The following is a 15,121-nucleotide window of genomic DNA, read 5'->3' as shown; positions in this document are numbered from 1 at the left end:
CGGTGGTCGGGGCAGGCTCCCCGGAGGCAGTCAGCGGTGAGCCCGGGCCGGGCGCGCGGGAGGATCTCCAGGTCCCGCGGCTTCGGTAGGGAATGGAGAGCTGGGGCCGGGCCGGGAGCCGGGCTGGCCGGGGAAGGGAAGGCGAGGGCGGCGGGGGCGGAGGCCCCGGCGAGGGCGGCGGGGAGTTAGGGTTAGGGCGAGAAGATGCGGCTTCCCGGCGGCAGAGGGCGCCTGGCGCTGCGGTCCGGCGCTCCGGAGGCAGGAGCGCGGGCGCGGAGAGGAGAGGAGAGGCGAGGCGAGGCGCGCGAGCGGCGGCGGCCACTGCCACGTCTTCCCGGCAGTGGCGGCGGCGGCGCGGGAGGAGGTGAGCGGAGCGCGGCGGCGGGGCGGGCGCGGGGACCGGCGCTGGACGGGAGTGCGGGCGCCAGGACAGCGCGGTTCCCGCCACGCCGGCCCCGCCGCCCGGGCTGACCGCCGAGGCCCGGAAGCCGAGCGGGTCCCGAGCGCAACTCGTGCGCGCTGGGCGGGCAGGGGCCAAGGAGACGCGCGCCCTCCCGGCTGTTGCGGCTCCAGGCGCGGAATCCCTGCCGCTGCGGGGCCCGGGCCCCGGCCGGGAAAAAGTTGGGGCGCACGGCGAGCCTGCGTGGGCCGGGCGGGAAGTGCGGGTGCCGGCGGACTGAGGTGTCGGGAGGACGCGGTGAGACGGGGGGGGGGGGGGGTCCCGGGCCAGAGGCGGGGCGGCCGGGAGCGCGGGGTTTGGGAAGGCGGAGGCGCGGGTCCTGTAGGCGGGGAGAAAGGGTTGCGTGCGCTCAGAGTCTCGGGCGTTTGTGGACGAGTGTCTGGCCGGGGCTCTGCGGTGAGAGCGGGGGAGGCGCCACGGGGACAGACCCTGGGGGTCGGGGGACCAGCCGGCCGTGGGGCAGAGCGCTGGGGAGAGGGTAGCGCCTCCTCCCTGCCTGTTTCGGGGCAGACCCGGAGAGAGGGTCAGGCTGAGAGTTGGGGACGCCTCTGGCGTCTGAAGCCCCGAAGGGGAGTTCCTGTACGAGGTGGGGGAGGGAGCTGAGAATTGCTTCCTCCACCGCTCGGGTTGAGTGCCGCCCCTCCCCATCTGCCACATGCACCTCCCAGACTGCAGTGCTTTTGTCCATGGGGAAGTTGAGGAGGGACCCCTGAGTGGGTGAGATAGTTAGGGGTTCCAGGGTGAGCAGGAGGAGTGGGCTCCATGAAATCCTAACGAGCCGGAAGCTGTCTGACCCCCCCCCCCCCGCCCCCTCATTCCCTCTCCAGTACCGCCAAGGTCTGACTGCCTGGGTTTGGGCTGGCCGGTCCCCCAAACCGAGCAGCACATCTGCTCACAGGGTCCCGAGTATCCTGAAGGGGGTATAAAACATGGCCTTTTACTCCTTGCTGAGGTTGGTTATTTGAGAATCAAGTGGTTCTGGAGATGCTGGATGCTTAATTAGAACAACCTGTGAGGTGGCCCTCGACAATGGCGATGACTCATGCTGGCTTAATTTTTTTCTTCCCCAGAAAAAATTCAAGACACAAGGATTCGAGGTCATTAGCAACAGCGATAGAGCTGGAGCCCCACACTGTGGGCGTGTTGAGCTCTAGTTCTAGTCCTAGGTATATGAGCAGGGTATGTGACCTTGAACGAGTCATGTGCCCTCTCTGGGCCTCAATTTTCCTTATCTGTGAAATGGGGTAAAAGAAAGAGAACTACACAATCTGATCGTGGCAGGAGTAGGTTTCTGAGGGAGACAGATCTTTTTCCTTGTGAGACTAGATTAGTCACACAAAATCAATTTCAGCCTATTCCTATAAAGAAATTAGGATGGACTTGAAACAGGTTGAGAAGTAATATTGCCAAAAGCAAGACAAAACCAAAAACGAATAACAGTTGGTACTAGACTTACAGTATGAATACTGTTCTCATGCAGGCACTTTGTGTGATGGCTGTCGAGCTGTCTTTACTGTAAAGTTGTTTGCTGAAAAATAATATGTGTATTTCACTTGTGGATTTGAATTTTTGTGTTTGTTTGCTTGAGCCGTCAAGCCTGGAGTGGATGCTTCAGTTGCAGCCTTATTTGAAGAACATCCCCAGGATATCTCATTGCCATAGTACTTACTGTAGATTTCCTTCTGTCTGTCTGATGCTGGGATCCTAGTACTGCGACTTCTGTCATCTTTTTCATTCTGGCTTAAAAAGTGGTGAGCTGATTCCTGTTGCATATAAATAACCTTTTTGAATTTCTCAGGTTTCTTTTACAGTGAGTGTAATTAATAGGCAAACAGTGCACTAGGTGCAGGGCGTTAAAAATCCCTTAAGGTAATAGCTGCCCACCCCACCCCTATTCCCAGACCTTCTGGGCAGCCTCTCACTAGAACTACCGGGTCACCTGCTGGCCATCCAGTTTGGATACTAAGGGTCATCACAGGGTTGAAATGACATGGCCCAGCACATTAATGATCAAGCCATGATGCTGGAAGGAGAGGAGGAATTTTTGTGTTTTATAACTGAATGCGCCTGTCCTTCTGTTTTCTCCCATTCGTAGCTTTCAGAATCCATATTGGGTTTGACCCCATCGTTTTCAGTAATCCTTTTTCATCAGTTTCTTGGACGCTGCAGTTAGTGGTTATCTCAGAGTTTGAGGTAGTGGTAAAATTATATTCTCTCCAACAAGTAAAGGTTTGATTAATTAGGGTGAATCTTTAAAATATGTTATACACACACACACACACACACACACACACTAGTATGTGTGTGTGTGTGTGTTTAAAATTTGCTTTAAGGGCTGTTAAATTAATAAATGTCATGATGCTAATAATAGTTACCATTTGAGCCCCTACCATTTATCAGACAGTGTGAGGTGAGAAAAAAAGAGTTCAAAAGGGCACAGCTTACAGCTGGCTCACACCAGTTACTGTTGATCTTTGGAACTAAACAGCCTTTTATAATATAGTGAACAAGGAATTCTTAGCTGTCCTACAGGGTTGTAATATTATATGAGGCAGTGTATATGGGAAACAACATGTAAACTGTGACGTGCCCTCCAACCCAGGACCGTGTGTTAACATAGAAGCATATGGGGACACTGGAAGCTTATGAGTCCAAGGGTCTTGGTGCCTGGTGGGCTTGGGTACACATCCTGATCCCATCACCTGCCCCCTCTGAGCCTGGTGTCTGCATATGTAAAGTCAGGGTATTGTCTGCCTTATATTAAATGAGAGATCCCTGCGAATTGCAGCGGGTGCTCAGTAAAGGGTGGCGTCCACCCCATTCTGTCCCTTTGCCCACAGGCACTCGGGATAATGGCATTGATAAAGTCTTCCAGTAGGAATTGTCCTCAAGGGAAAAAGGCTTTTAAAGTACACTTTTGTGCTTATGAATAATTCTTCCCACCTTCCCACTCCCACCCCCAACACACAGAGTGACTGTTGCAGGCCCTGCCATCATCTAAAAAGGAGGGCACTGACCCAAATCAGAAGCCACCCTTCCTGTCATCTTTTTCATTCTGGCTTAGGGTCTTTGATAGGAAGGTGAAGATGGATGTAGCTAGTTTCCCTTTGCCCATTTTGTGCCCTTCTCTCCTTTTTTATTCGTTTTATGGGCAGGGAGAAGATACTGAATGTGGGGTGTTTCTAACTGGAGGGGAGATATTGGAAGAGCTACAGCATAAGGTTGGGGCGGGGGCAGGGCAGATAGGGGCTGGGAAGGAGGTGGGAGAGTTGAACCTGACATAAGAACGGGAAAGTTTGGTGTGGGAGAGATCTGATAGATGTAAGATTTGGCTCAATAAATGGGCCAGGTTCCAGCTAGCCCTGTAAGTCCCTCTTGCGGGGCCTTGAAGTTTTCATGCTTCAGGCAGATTTTGACTTGTGGTGGCATCATAAATGAGTTTCCATGGCAAGTGGAATGCTGAAAAGGAAACTAAGTTCCAAGAGGGTGTTTGTTGTGACTGATGCCAGAATATCTCTGAGAATTTTATTAAGATTCAGTCAGTCTTTAAGAATACTTCTTAGTCCTCTGAAGATATTAATTAAGAAATCGTTTTAAAAAAATAGAAATGTGTTCTTTGTGAGCGTTTGAAAAAAAAAAAAGTAATCTTCCTAAATCGTTGGAACAAAGGGAGTCCAAACAAAAATCATAGAGCTCTATGTTTTAAAAGCATTTCCTCCCAGAGTCATGCTCTCCTTCTCCCCCCATGCCCATTCTCCTCTTGCATTATTTTAATAATGAGTTAATTTTGGCTTCTTTCACATTTTGGAAGCCTAATTTTTATTTTTATGAATGACCCTAATTTTTAGATCTCAGTGTGCCTTCTTTTCTCTTGAGTCATTCATATTCACTCACCGTGAAGCAGCCGTGCGGGTGGTGAAGAGCACAGATCCAGAGCCAGGTGCAGGGGGTGGGGGGTGGGGGGTAGGCAGAGTGGTGTCCTCGGAGAGCTGGGCTCTCTACAACTTGGGTTTAATCCTCACAGCGACTCTGGAAGTAGATCGTGTCATTCCCAGTGCACAGAGGGGGAAATGGGCATAGAGACGCATGTGTGCCCACAGAGCCAGCACGCGGTTCGTCTGAGTGCCAGCTGAGATCGGTGTGACTCCCAAACCCGTGCAGGCAGAGGCCTGGCACGTCCTGCCCAGGGTTGCACTCTGTCCTGTAGGCTGGGGGTTTTCATGAAGGGAGAGAGGGTCCGGTCTGTATTTTAGAAAGCTGGCTCGTGGGCTGGGTAGACTGAGAAACGAGTCCATGAGAGTAATTGGCATGAGAGATGATGACATTGAGACATTACGACAGCGGCCGTGGCGATGGAGAAAGCGGGATGTGTCAGGAGGGACAGCGCTTAGTGGCGCTCTGTCCCCCGGAATTGCAGGTGCTACTGGTGTGGACTGAAACCTCAGCAGAAACCAAAGTCGCCTCCTTTGGTTTCCTGTGTCAGGGGGAGCAGGTGCCTGAGTAAGACCTGAGAGTGCCTTCCCCTCTCTGTGCCCACCCCCTGGCTTTGTCATTTCTGCCTCACAGGTTCCGCAGGCCCCACTGAGGAAATGCTGGTTTGAGCATTCAAACGAAGCGATAGCATCGAAGGGAAAACACCCCCGAGGAAGGAAACTCCCTGGGGTGTAGTCTAAATCCCACTGTTCCCTGGTGGACCCAGTCTGTCCACTAGGGGGTGTGATCTGCAGTTTTGCCTGTTCCTCAAGAGTTGACTGCCTCTAGGCAGGGCTGGGAAAGGGAGGAGTGTTGGGTGAGTTCACAGAGGTGACCAGCCCTTTGAGGAGGAGGTGGGACCACGCTCCCCTGAAGGGTGCAGCCTCAGTGGGGAGCCAGGCCGTACTTGGGTGAACCGGATTCAGAGCAAGGAGAGATGATGAGTCCTGGTGGCTAATGTCCGTGCGTCCCCATCAGGATGTACGGTCGCCATGTCAGTAATGTGCTAGCCTCGTGCCCTCTACTCGAGTCAGTGCCAGACTTCGTAACAAACTTGCGTGGGCTTCTGTTTTCCCAAAGGCATAACACGCCTGCCCTTCAGAGAGTTCTTGCTTGGCTTGGGCCAGTTGCGCAGGTTTCGGCTTTTTGGGGGCTGCATGGCCTTTGGGAGGAAGGTTACCTTTATTCCCAGGGTTATCTTTATTGCATTGCCTGCTTCCTGGCATCGCAGTCATCAGCTATCTCTGCGGTGAGTCACTGCAGAAGGGTCAGCTCCCCTACCTTTGCTGGATGGTACCCCATTCCCTCCAGGATTTGACCTCTTTTCCTTGTCTGAAGGGCACCTCTTGGCCGCCCCCTCCCCCCCCCCCCCCCCCCCAGCTGCAGACTGTGAAAGTGCCCAGTGAGTTTGGCTGGTGCTAACAGGGTACCTGTTTGTAATGGGAGGAGCATTTTTGCCTGGCCATGTTAGCTGTCTTGCCTGCCTCTTAAATATTATGTCCTAAGCAAAGCCCCTTGGTTTTTCTTTTTCTTTTTTATTTTTGCTTCATGTTAGCTGTGTGTGTGTGTGTGTGTGTGTGTGTGTGTGTGTGTGTGTTTTAATTCTTACTGGGAAACAAAAAAGATACTAATTAAATATTTGAGTCCACAGAAGTGCTTCTACTGGCAAGCAGAAAGAATAGTTACATATTTCGCCAGGATGCCATTGATTTATGTCTCCCTTTTCCACATTGTTGCTGTTTTGTTGGCAGAGTCATCTGATTGGGTCAGTTTGGATGTCAGCAGTGAGTGTGAAAAGATCTCTGGGCTGTGTGCCGAAGTGGAGGGGACTCACAGGAGTGGGCCCTGGGGCTGCCCGTCTTGGCTGTGCCCACAACCTGAGGAGCCTGGCACACACGCCTCTGTCCGGGAGGTGGAGTTTGGCCAGGCCTTTTCGTTGACTTTGCTGGAAGCAGCTCAGGGGGTGGCTTTTCCTGCTGTTGGAAAGAGCATTCTCCCTTAATCCTGAAATTCTCTCGCAATCTCAGTTATTGCTTTGTTTTTTCTCATTCTGTGGTGGGAAAGGCAGAAAGTCCCGGGACAGTGAGCTTGGAGCTGTGCAGGTTCAGGGGAGGACAGGCTGCCGCTTGCACAGAGCTTTTCCAAAAGTGTCCCTTACATCTCACATCTCCCTTCTTCCCTGTTGATTCCAATCCTGCCTCTCACCAGTGGCTTAGAAATTAGACTTGAACTTTATCAGTCACTCTTGGGAAGACCTGGAAGTGGGCACCAAACTTGTTCAGGTTGGTGTCATAATTTCACAGCGGAACAACAACCCTGGTTTGGTGGTGGTGGTGGTGGTTTTTAACCAGTTCAATTGCTTTAAAAAAAATGATTGAGATAATACATGAATATATTACACTCTTAAGCCCCATACTCCCATTCAAAGACTATGTAGTAGTGCATAGCAGAAAATGTGAAGTCCTCCTTCATCCAGTTCCCCTCCCCTCCACACCGCCTCCCTGCTGGGTTCTCAGAGGTGACCAGTGTGATGCTTATCCTAAATTATCCATCAGCCTGGATAGACACAAATGCAGATAGTTTTGTGTGTAAGCATCAATCTGGTCGCATCATATATATCATTTTGTTATTTTCTCTTTTCCCATAATATGTCTTGTAGATCTTTCCATGCACGTAACTCTTTTTCTTTTAATTTCTCTTTTGTCTAAAAAATATTATGAGGCAGCCCCCCCCCCCGCCCCCCTTGAGAGACATCTGAACTCACTCTTTGGCTTTGCTGTTAGATCTTCACACATACCTACTGTTACGCACACATACATGCGTTTCCCAGAAGTGGAACTGGTGTGTCAAAGTCTTAAACATTTAAACTGTTACAGCAATACCCATGCTGTGCTCTCAAGGGCTGTACTGGTTTCAACGACCAGGACTGTGTGAGGTTGCCCCTTTGCTGTGGGCTGCCATTCTTCTAGGGCAGCGGTTCTCAACCTTGGCTGCACATTAGAATCACCCGGGAATCTTTTTAAAATCCTGATTTCTGGGCCTCTTCCTCTGGAAATTCTGTTTCCTTGTTACGGGGTGGGGCCACAACATTAGTAACAAAGAAGCAGAATTTCCGGAGGATGGGGCCCAGAAATCAGGATTTTAAAAAGATTCCCAGGTGATTCTAACGGGTAGCCAAGGTTGAGAACCACTGTTCTAGGGGAAGGAGGTGGATTGTGGTGAGTAGGCATTTCATTGATTATGGTTGAGGCTGTGAGACTCCTCATTTGGCCTCTGGATCATAGTGGGCGCTTCCATAGTAACCACAGAAAGTGCGGAGCGGAGCTCTCTAGGACCAAGGTGTGAGCATCCTGTTGCCAGGGTGACCCCCGTGGCTCTGGAAGCAAGCACTCCTGGTTTGCTGTTATCTTCGCTTCTCCCACTGCCTGGGTGGGTACTAGAATTGAGCACTTTAATTGTGGTGTAAGCTGCCGGGGTATTTCTGCCGACCTCTGCCCTCAGGAAGCAAGCACGTGTAGGCAGTACATTGAGACCAGTCGGTGCTGCGCTGCTGAGGCAGGGATTCGAGACTCGGGGGCTGAGCTGGGAGAACATGTAAAGATCACTTGCCGGAAAATCAATCACCCTTGCTTCTGGAGTAGTCTCCATGAATGGGGTGAAGCAAGGTTCTGGGTGCGGTGGGCCTTTCCTTCAGGGGTGTGGTGATCAGTCCCGTCTCCTGGTTTGTTGGAATATTGTGATGCTCTGCCCCTTAGCCAGGGTGCTTTGGGGGGAAGCCATGGTCTCTTAGATGGTGTTCCAAGGGTCTGACCTGGTAGAGGAGGCATGTGGGAGCCCTCATGAATAGCTCCCCCCCTCCCTCCTCCATGCCCCTCCCTCCTACTCCCCTGCCTCTGGCCATCCCTGCAGGCTGAGCTGCCCAGTGGGTTTGGGGAAGCTCTGGCCTACTGGACGAGTGTCCTTTACCTGCCATTCAAAGGGACCAGAGAAGAGAGTGATAGAGGACGCTCTAGGGTCAGGCCAACGGGGTCCAGCTCCCACTGGGCACCTTACGGCTGTGGGATGTAAGCAGAGTTATTTTATCCCCTGGGCCTCAGCTTCCTCATCTGTAAGCCAGGAATAATATTAGTACCAACCTCACAGGGCTGTTGTGAGGACTCAGAGAGTAATGTTTGTAACACACTCAGCATATTACCTAGTAAGGACTCAGTAATTATAAGTGATGACCACTCTTATTTGTGTTCCTTTTTCCTTCATAATTGTTATTAAATGCATGAATGCACATTACACTTGCTAAATATAAATATAACTGCCCATAATCGAGTAGTGTTAAAGAGAGAGGCCAGGAGACAAGGCCAGGAGACGAGGAGCTGCCTACAGGCAGATTTGGGTGGGTGGGGGCTGTGGGAGTGAGAGGGGTTGAAGAGGAAGGTTTGGCAGGGAGCCTTGGGAGGGGAGGAGGGCAGGTCCGATGTTGTCTCCTCACAGCAGTCCTCCTGCTGTGAAACCCCAGGGCCCTAAACGCATAGACCGAGAGTGCGGGTCCCTAGTACAACTCGTTTTGGTTTGGGGTGGGGGTAGGGGGGCTGAGCTAGGCCCTTTGAAGTGGCTGGCCCTTACCTAGTGGAGACAGGGAGATGGGGTCCGGGTCTCCTCACTCTGGGGGTTGGGATTCTTTCTCTTCTCCACCCTGCCATGTGCTGCCTGTTTCCAAGCCAGGCACACGGCATGGCTTGCAGAGGGCTGTGACATGCGTCCAGATAACGTGTGAAAATGAACTGAGCCCGTGAGAGAACAGCGGCCTGTGGTATGAGGGGTTTCAGAGTAGTGTGTGGTGAGTGCCCAGTGCACTGCCCTGAGGGTAAGTCAGTGGACAGAGACCCACCTTGGCTCCCAGGTCGGAGGCTTCTCAGCAGCAGCACCCACTAAACAAGCCTGTCTGCCCCTAGAGAGCAGGTGGACTTCACCTTGCAGATGCGGACCCTGAGGCCCAGAGGCGAGATACTCATGAGGGAGGGCTGAGCTGGCACCTGTCCTTGCTATTCGCCACCCACAAGTGGTAAGTGATCACTGTGAGTGGTGCTGCCCTGAGGAGCACTTAGTACCTGGAGGAGCTCAGTATTATTTATCAAACAAACACACAAAGTCCCATTTCAGTTCTGGTCCTGGCTCTTCTGTCTCTGAGCAGAGTTAGGATATCAGCCTCTCAGTTTTGCCCTCTGTAGAATGGGTATAGCACCCCTGCCTCTCTCCCCGTCTTACCCTCATTCACCCAAAATTCATTCAGCATTGACTTAGCGCCTACTGGTGCCAGACACTGTTCTCTGTGTTGGTCCCTTTGTACTGAACAAAAGAAGCCCAGGTCCGTTTCTTCTGGGGTTTATTTTCTAGGGAGGGGTGACAGATAGTAAGTGAAAGCCATGGTATGTGTGTTCATTTCCTAGGGCTCCCATGACAAAGAACCACACACCGGAGGGCTTAAACAGCAGAGGCACATTCTCCCGGTCTGGAGGCTCTGAGGGAGCATCTTCCGGTGCCCTCTCCTAGCTTCTGGTGGCTGCGGCAGTCCTTGCCGTTCTTAGCTTGTGGCAGCCTAGCTCTGCTCTCTGCCTCAATCATTGCATGGCCTTCTCCCTGGGTCTCTCTCTCTCTAATTTTCTTTTAAGGACTCCCCTGTTCTTGGATGAGGGCCCGCTCTATTCCATTGTGTCCTCATCCTAATTATATCTGCAAAGACCCTGTATCCAAATGAGGTCGCATTCCACGCTGGCAGGAGGTCATGGCTTTCTGGGAACACTGTTCAGTCCAGCACAGTATGTGAGGTGGGGATGAAAAGCAGGGGACGTGCCGGGGCAGAGGTGGGGTGGGAGGTGCTGGGAGGTGATCAGGGCAGGCCTTGCTCAGTGTTTGAGCTTCCATCTGGAGGAGGGGAGTGGGGACAAAGCCACGTGTGGAGGGAGAGCATGGTAGGCAGAGGCCTTGAGGTGGGCACATGCAACTGCTGGGATGGTGTAGGGACAGCGTGGTTGAAGTCGTGTGTGTGTGTGTGTGTGTGTGTGTGTGTGTGTGTGTTTGAGTGTGTGAGTGATATGAGGTCCCAGAGGTATGTGAGGGGGTCAGGGATCAAGTCGGTCCTTGCCAGTCTTTGAGAGGACTTAGGTGGGAGCTGCTGCTGTGGCTGTGAGCACGAATGGAAGTAGGATCAGCTCATTTAGCATTTTTTTTCTGTTCAGATGGCCATTCTGGCACTGCGCGTGCCCCGTAGATATTTTTGCAGCCACTGTTTCTGCAGTTTGTTGTTGTTAATCCTCACCTGAGGATATTTTTCCCCCCATTGCTTTTTAGAGTGGAAGGGAGGGGGAGAGACAGAGAGAGAGAAACATCCATGTGAGAGAGACACACTGATTGGCTGTCCCCCGCAGGCACCCTGACTAGAGTCAGGGATCACGCTTGCAACCCCGAGGTACGTGTACGTGCCCTTGACCGGGAATCAAACCCCTGACCCTTCAGTCCTCAGGCCAACGCTCTAACCACTGAGACAAATCGGCCAGGGTTGCTGTTTTTTCTTAAAGGTTAGTGCTCAGTGGACCCTTAATCCACTACCCTTTTCTGTCTGTTGTCTCTCCTTCTAGAACCTAGATGCCTTTTCACCCACCCACCTCCCCACACTTAAACCACAAGCTTGAAGAAGAGAAAGTAGGTGGGCAGGCCTGGGGTGGCTGGGACTGCCAGGACGCCCAGCGCGAGCCGCAGCCCTGCTCCCAGCCGCGTGTGCTCCTCCAGCCCTGGGCCTGCCTGGTGGACAGGGCGCCTGTGGGTACGGAGTTTACCACCCGCCAGATTTAGGAAATCTGGTCAGTGTGTGAGTCGATGCATTCAGCTCTCCAGGCCCTGCTGTGGCTGAAGTCACGATGCCGTGGAAAGAGTTGAGTCAGGTCCCAGGGGCAGCAGCCACACTTGGCCTTGGAAATGCGGGGCAAGGAGGGACGTCCACAAGTACCTGCCCAGAGACCGAGGGAGTGGTTGTGCGGTCGCTGTACACGGCCCGGCGCCCTCTCTCCCCTGCCCGCTTTGTAACCGACCTGCACAGTTTTGCACAGTGTTGTCCCCTTTTGCCAAAACCCTTAGGCCTGTGGGCTGAGTGTCACTCACAAAGCAGGCTCGCCCTTAGCCGCCGGCTCGCCCTTAGCCGCCTGGCCCGACAGTCGGAGGCCTGTGCTGGTTTGGTTTGCGTGGTTGCTGCGGGGATCATAAATTTCAGATTCCTTGGCGTCAGAGCTGAAGGGAAATCTCCTTATCCGGCTGACATTTAATTTCCTCTTTGGGCCTCAAAGGGAAAGGGCCTGACGTGTTTGAGATTAGAGTTCGGAGACGTGGGCCGTGGGTGGCCTGCCTGCAGGCCCTCTCCCTGCCTGCACCGACTAGGCTAGCGCCAGGAGCGCCCACTGAGGGAGGCGGCGTGGGAGGCCACTGGCACTGTCACCCCTCTGGGGGGCACCGCTTTAGAATGTAATTATGTGTAAACGGAGATGGAAATAGACTTCCCCAGCCAGGGGCTGGGAGCCCAGAGCGGGGAGCAGCTGCTCTTCGGAAGGATTTCAGGAATTGCCTTTGGGAGCCACTCACTTATCCTCCCCCCTCCACCCCCCCCAAACAAAACACACAGCCATACGAAATGAAAGTTGTGAAGATTGTTCCTAGCTAGAAGATGAGCATTAACAGAGTGATTTGTGAGTTTGTAATTCCTTCTCCAGAGTTATTTCTGGGCGTGCCCCCCACCCCCGCACACCGAAGCGCTTCCTGAGAGGAGCTGCCTTTGAACTGGGCGGCCCTCTCTGCCAGATGATACGGAAGTTTGGATGCAGGGAGGACCCCCAGGGGTCTGTGGAGTCTGGTCTTGTTAGAGGCCTCGCCCAAGAGTGGGAGCCAGACGGGATGCCAGTGTTCCCATAAAACACCTCCGTTCCTGGGTCAGGCGGCCTTTGTTTCTGTGCTTAATAAAGAAATACTTGTTGATGGGCAGGATCTACCGGACGGGGGCCCCTGGCGCCCAGCAGGCAGCATGCTGGGAGTTAGCGCCCTGAGAGCTCAGTCCTCTGGCCCCTTATGAGGACTGGTCACCTCGCTGTGACCTTGGGGAAGTCATTGGCCTCCCTGGGCCTCATTTGTCATGTCATCTTTAACGGGAGGTCGGATGAGATGCTCCCTGTCCACCCTGCACCCAGTCCCCTGGTCACTGGAAGCTCCTGAGGGCAGTGGGAACGTGAGCCCTGTCCTGTGGAGCCTGACACATGCAGAGCTGCCACGGAGCTCCCCCCGCGGCCTTTGTCCTGCTTGGCCAGACCCCCCAGAGCGCCCGCCTTCTGGGCCAACTTCGATGGGGAAAGGAGGAGCAGGTGGTGGAGGATTTGGCCGAAATCTCCATCCTGGCTCTGGAGCAGGTGCCTCCAGTTGTTCAACGTGAGCTCCTTGTTCCCGTCTCAGGTTTCATGCAACTTTTTATTCTTGCCTTGAACAGAGTCCCTTTATTTCTGGATGTTGTTGTGAGAATTGTTTTTGCAGTTACTGGCAAGGCAGAAAAGAGTGGATCATTACTATAAAATTGTATGTACATTACGTTCCCAATTTAAGAAATGTCTGTGCATGGGAAAAAATACTGTAAAGAATTTAATTTCAGTGACTACCTCTGGATTTTGGTATCACAGGAGATTTTTTTTTTTACCTTTATACTAGAGATCCGGTGCACGAAATGCGTGCACAGGTAGGGTCCCTAGGCCTGGCCGACGATCAGGGCCGATCTGGGGGGTGACCAGCGGAGTGATAGGGGGGACTTCGCTGACACCTGTCTTGGCCGGCCTGTCGCTGCCTGCTCACTAGTCCCCCCCTCCCCCCCCCCGCTGCCACCCCGGTCACCTCCCTCAGCGGGGCAACCGGTGGGGCAATTGAGGGGGGGGGGTCCTCACTGGCACCTGCCTTGGCTGGCAGCAGCTCCTGTGTTGAGTGTCTGCCCCCTGTTGGTCAGTGCATGTCATAGTGACCAGTCATTCCACCGTTCAGTTGATTTGCATATTCGGCTTTTATTCTATAGGATAGGATTTTTCACCACTTTCTACATTGATCATGTGTTGTCTTTATATGTAAGACAATTAAAATTACTTTAAATAATAAATAGCTACTTATTAGGATTTAATATGTGCTAAATAATGTTAAGAACTTGCCATTACAAATACCTTATTTAATCTTTACTATGAATCTGTGAGATCCTTTTTTAAATCTGAATGTTAACTTATTTTTGTTGTGCTAAAATATACATAACATAAAAGTTACCTTTTAACCATTTTGTATAGTTCTGTGCATTAAATACATTCTTTGTGAAATCCTCTTTTAAACGTCCTTGGAAGCTGAGACTTAGGAAAACAGAGTTGGTTGCCTGAGATCACTGAGAGTAAGTAGTTCCAGAGACAGGATTTGAACCCAGGATGCAGAGACTCAGAGATCGGGGCTCTCTGGTTGTGATGGTTGGAGTCCGTGATTACTTACCCTGCCCTTGCTCACCACTTGATTGCAGGAAGCTAGTTGCTAGTGTGTCTCTCTCCTTTGAGAGTTCTAGGGTTGGGCTTTGTGTATATGTTAGTGGGTGATCAGCTTGGGAGACGTGGATGCTGCCTGCTGATGGACACCGGGGTTGAGGACTGTGTGCTCCTGTTTCTGTGACGAAGGTTGAAGTGTGTGGGCTGCTGGGAAGGGTTGTGTGTTAGAGTTCTGTCTCTGGAGGTGCTCAGCAGTGGGGCGCAGCGGAAGGAGCAGTGGCCTAGAGCTTAGATACCTGGCTATGTCAGATCTGGGTGTACCCTGCTGGAGAACTTTAGAGTAGGGATGGGGAACGTCTAGCCTGCAGTCCGTATAAGGCCTGCAAAATCATTTGGTCTGGCCCTGCCAAGGCATTAGGGGTGAGTTAATTAAATGTTTGACCAAATATAGCAGGTAATTTTTAAGTTGATAACTTTGTGTGGCTTGAGAATGATGTAATAAATATCCAAATGTCCCTTGGCACATAAAAGGTTCCCCACCCCTGCTTTAGAGAAAGGCCTGCGTTGGGTCTGTGCTTTAGTCCTGATCTTATCGTGTGGGTAGACACGCTTTGGCCTCGATTTCCTCGTTTCTAACTGGGGGATAAAAATGCTTGCCCTTCTTGCCTCCCACAGTTGTAGATGATTACGTGCCATGATGTGGGAGAAAGTGCTAGGTAAACTAAAGGGCTGCCAAGCACATTTCTGTGATGGGAATTTTGCGTGTACAGTGGTGGAGCGTGGAGCAACTGGGGGTGACCTCAGAGACTAGAGGAGGATGGATTTGGAAGTGAAGAGCAGCAGGTTTGCTTTTCCCATCAGCTCACTTCCTCCACCATGGCTTGGTTGGTACAGTGTTCCCTTGTCTGTCTGTTAGAATGCTCTGGGGTTTACCAGAACGTGTACCTGCCAAAGTGCTTGGATTCACCCTCCTCAAGACTCGCATCTCCGTGGAGAAGTGAATGGTGATGGGATGATTTTGTAGCTGTGTGGCAGTCGGAAGTATGCCGTATACTCCCCTGGTCTTGCCCCTCTTCCTTGTCTTTATAGCAAACATCAGTCTGTCTCTTCCTAGTCTCCAAGCATGCGAGTGGGCTGGGATCTGGAGGACTCACTGGTG

At 52.3% G+C, this 15,121-nt stretch overlaps 1 protein-coding gene across 1 annotated transcript in view; it reads left to right on the top strand.

Moving 5' to 3' along the window:
* The first annotated feature begins 268 nt into the window (after positions 1 to 268).
* The window catches only part of SMCO4 (single-pass membrane protein with coiled-coil domains 4), a 58,218-nt gene continuing 43,365 nt past the window's right edge, over positions 269 to 15,121 (top strand). The window contains exon 1 of the mRNA XM_081098988.1: positions 269 to 364. The gene's annotated coding sequence lies outside the window, so the exon portion shown is untranslated. The remainder of the gene's footprint in view (positions 365 to 15,121) is intronic.

The sequence above is a fragment of the Myotis nattereri genome (genome assembly GCF_964212035.1).
Source record: "Myotis nattereri genome assembly, chromosome: 9".
NCBI classification, from domain to species: Eukaryota; Metazoa; Chordata; class Mammalia; order Chiroptera; family Vespertilionidae; genus Myotis; species Myotis nattereri.
The sequence above is the reverse complement of the archived record's forward strand: the minus strand, read 5'-3'. Positions and strand labels throughout refer to the sequence as shown.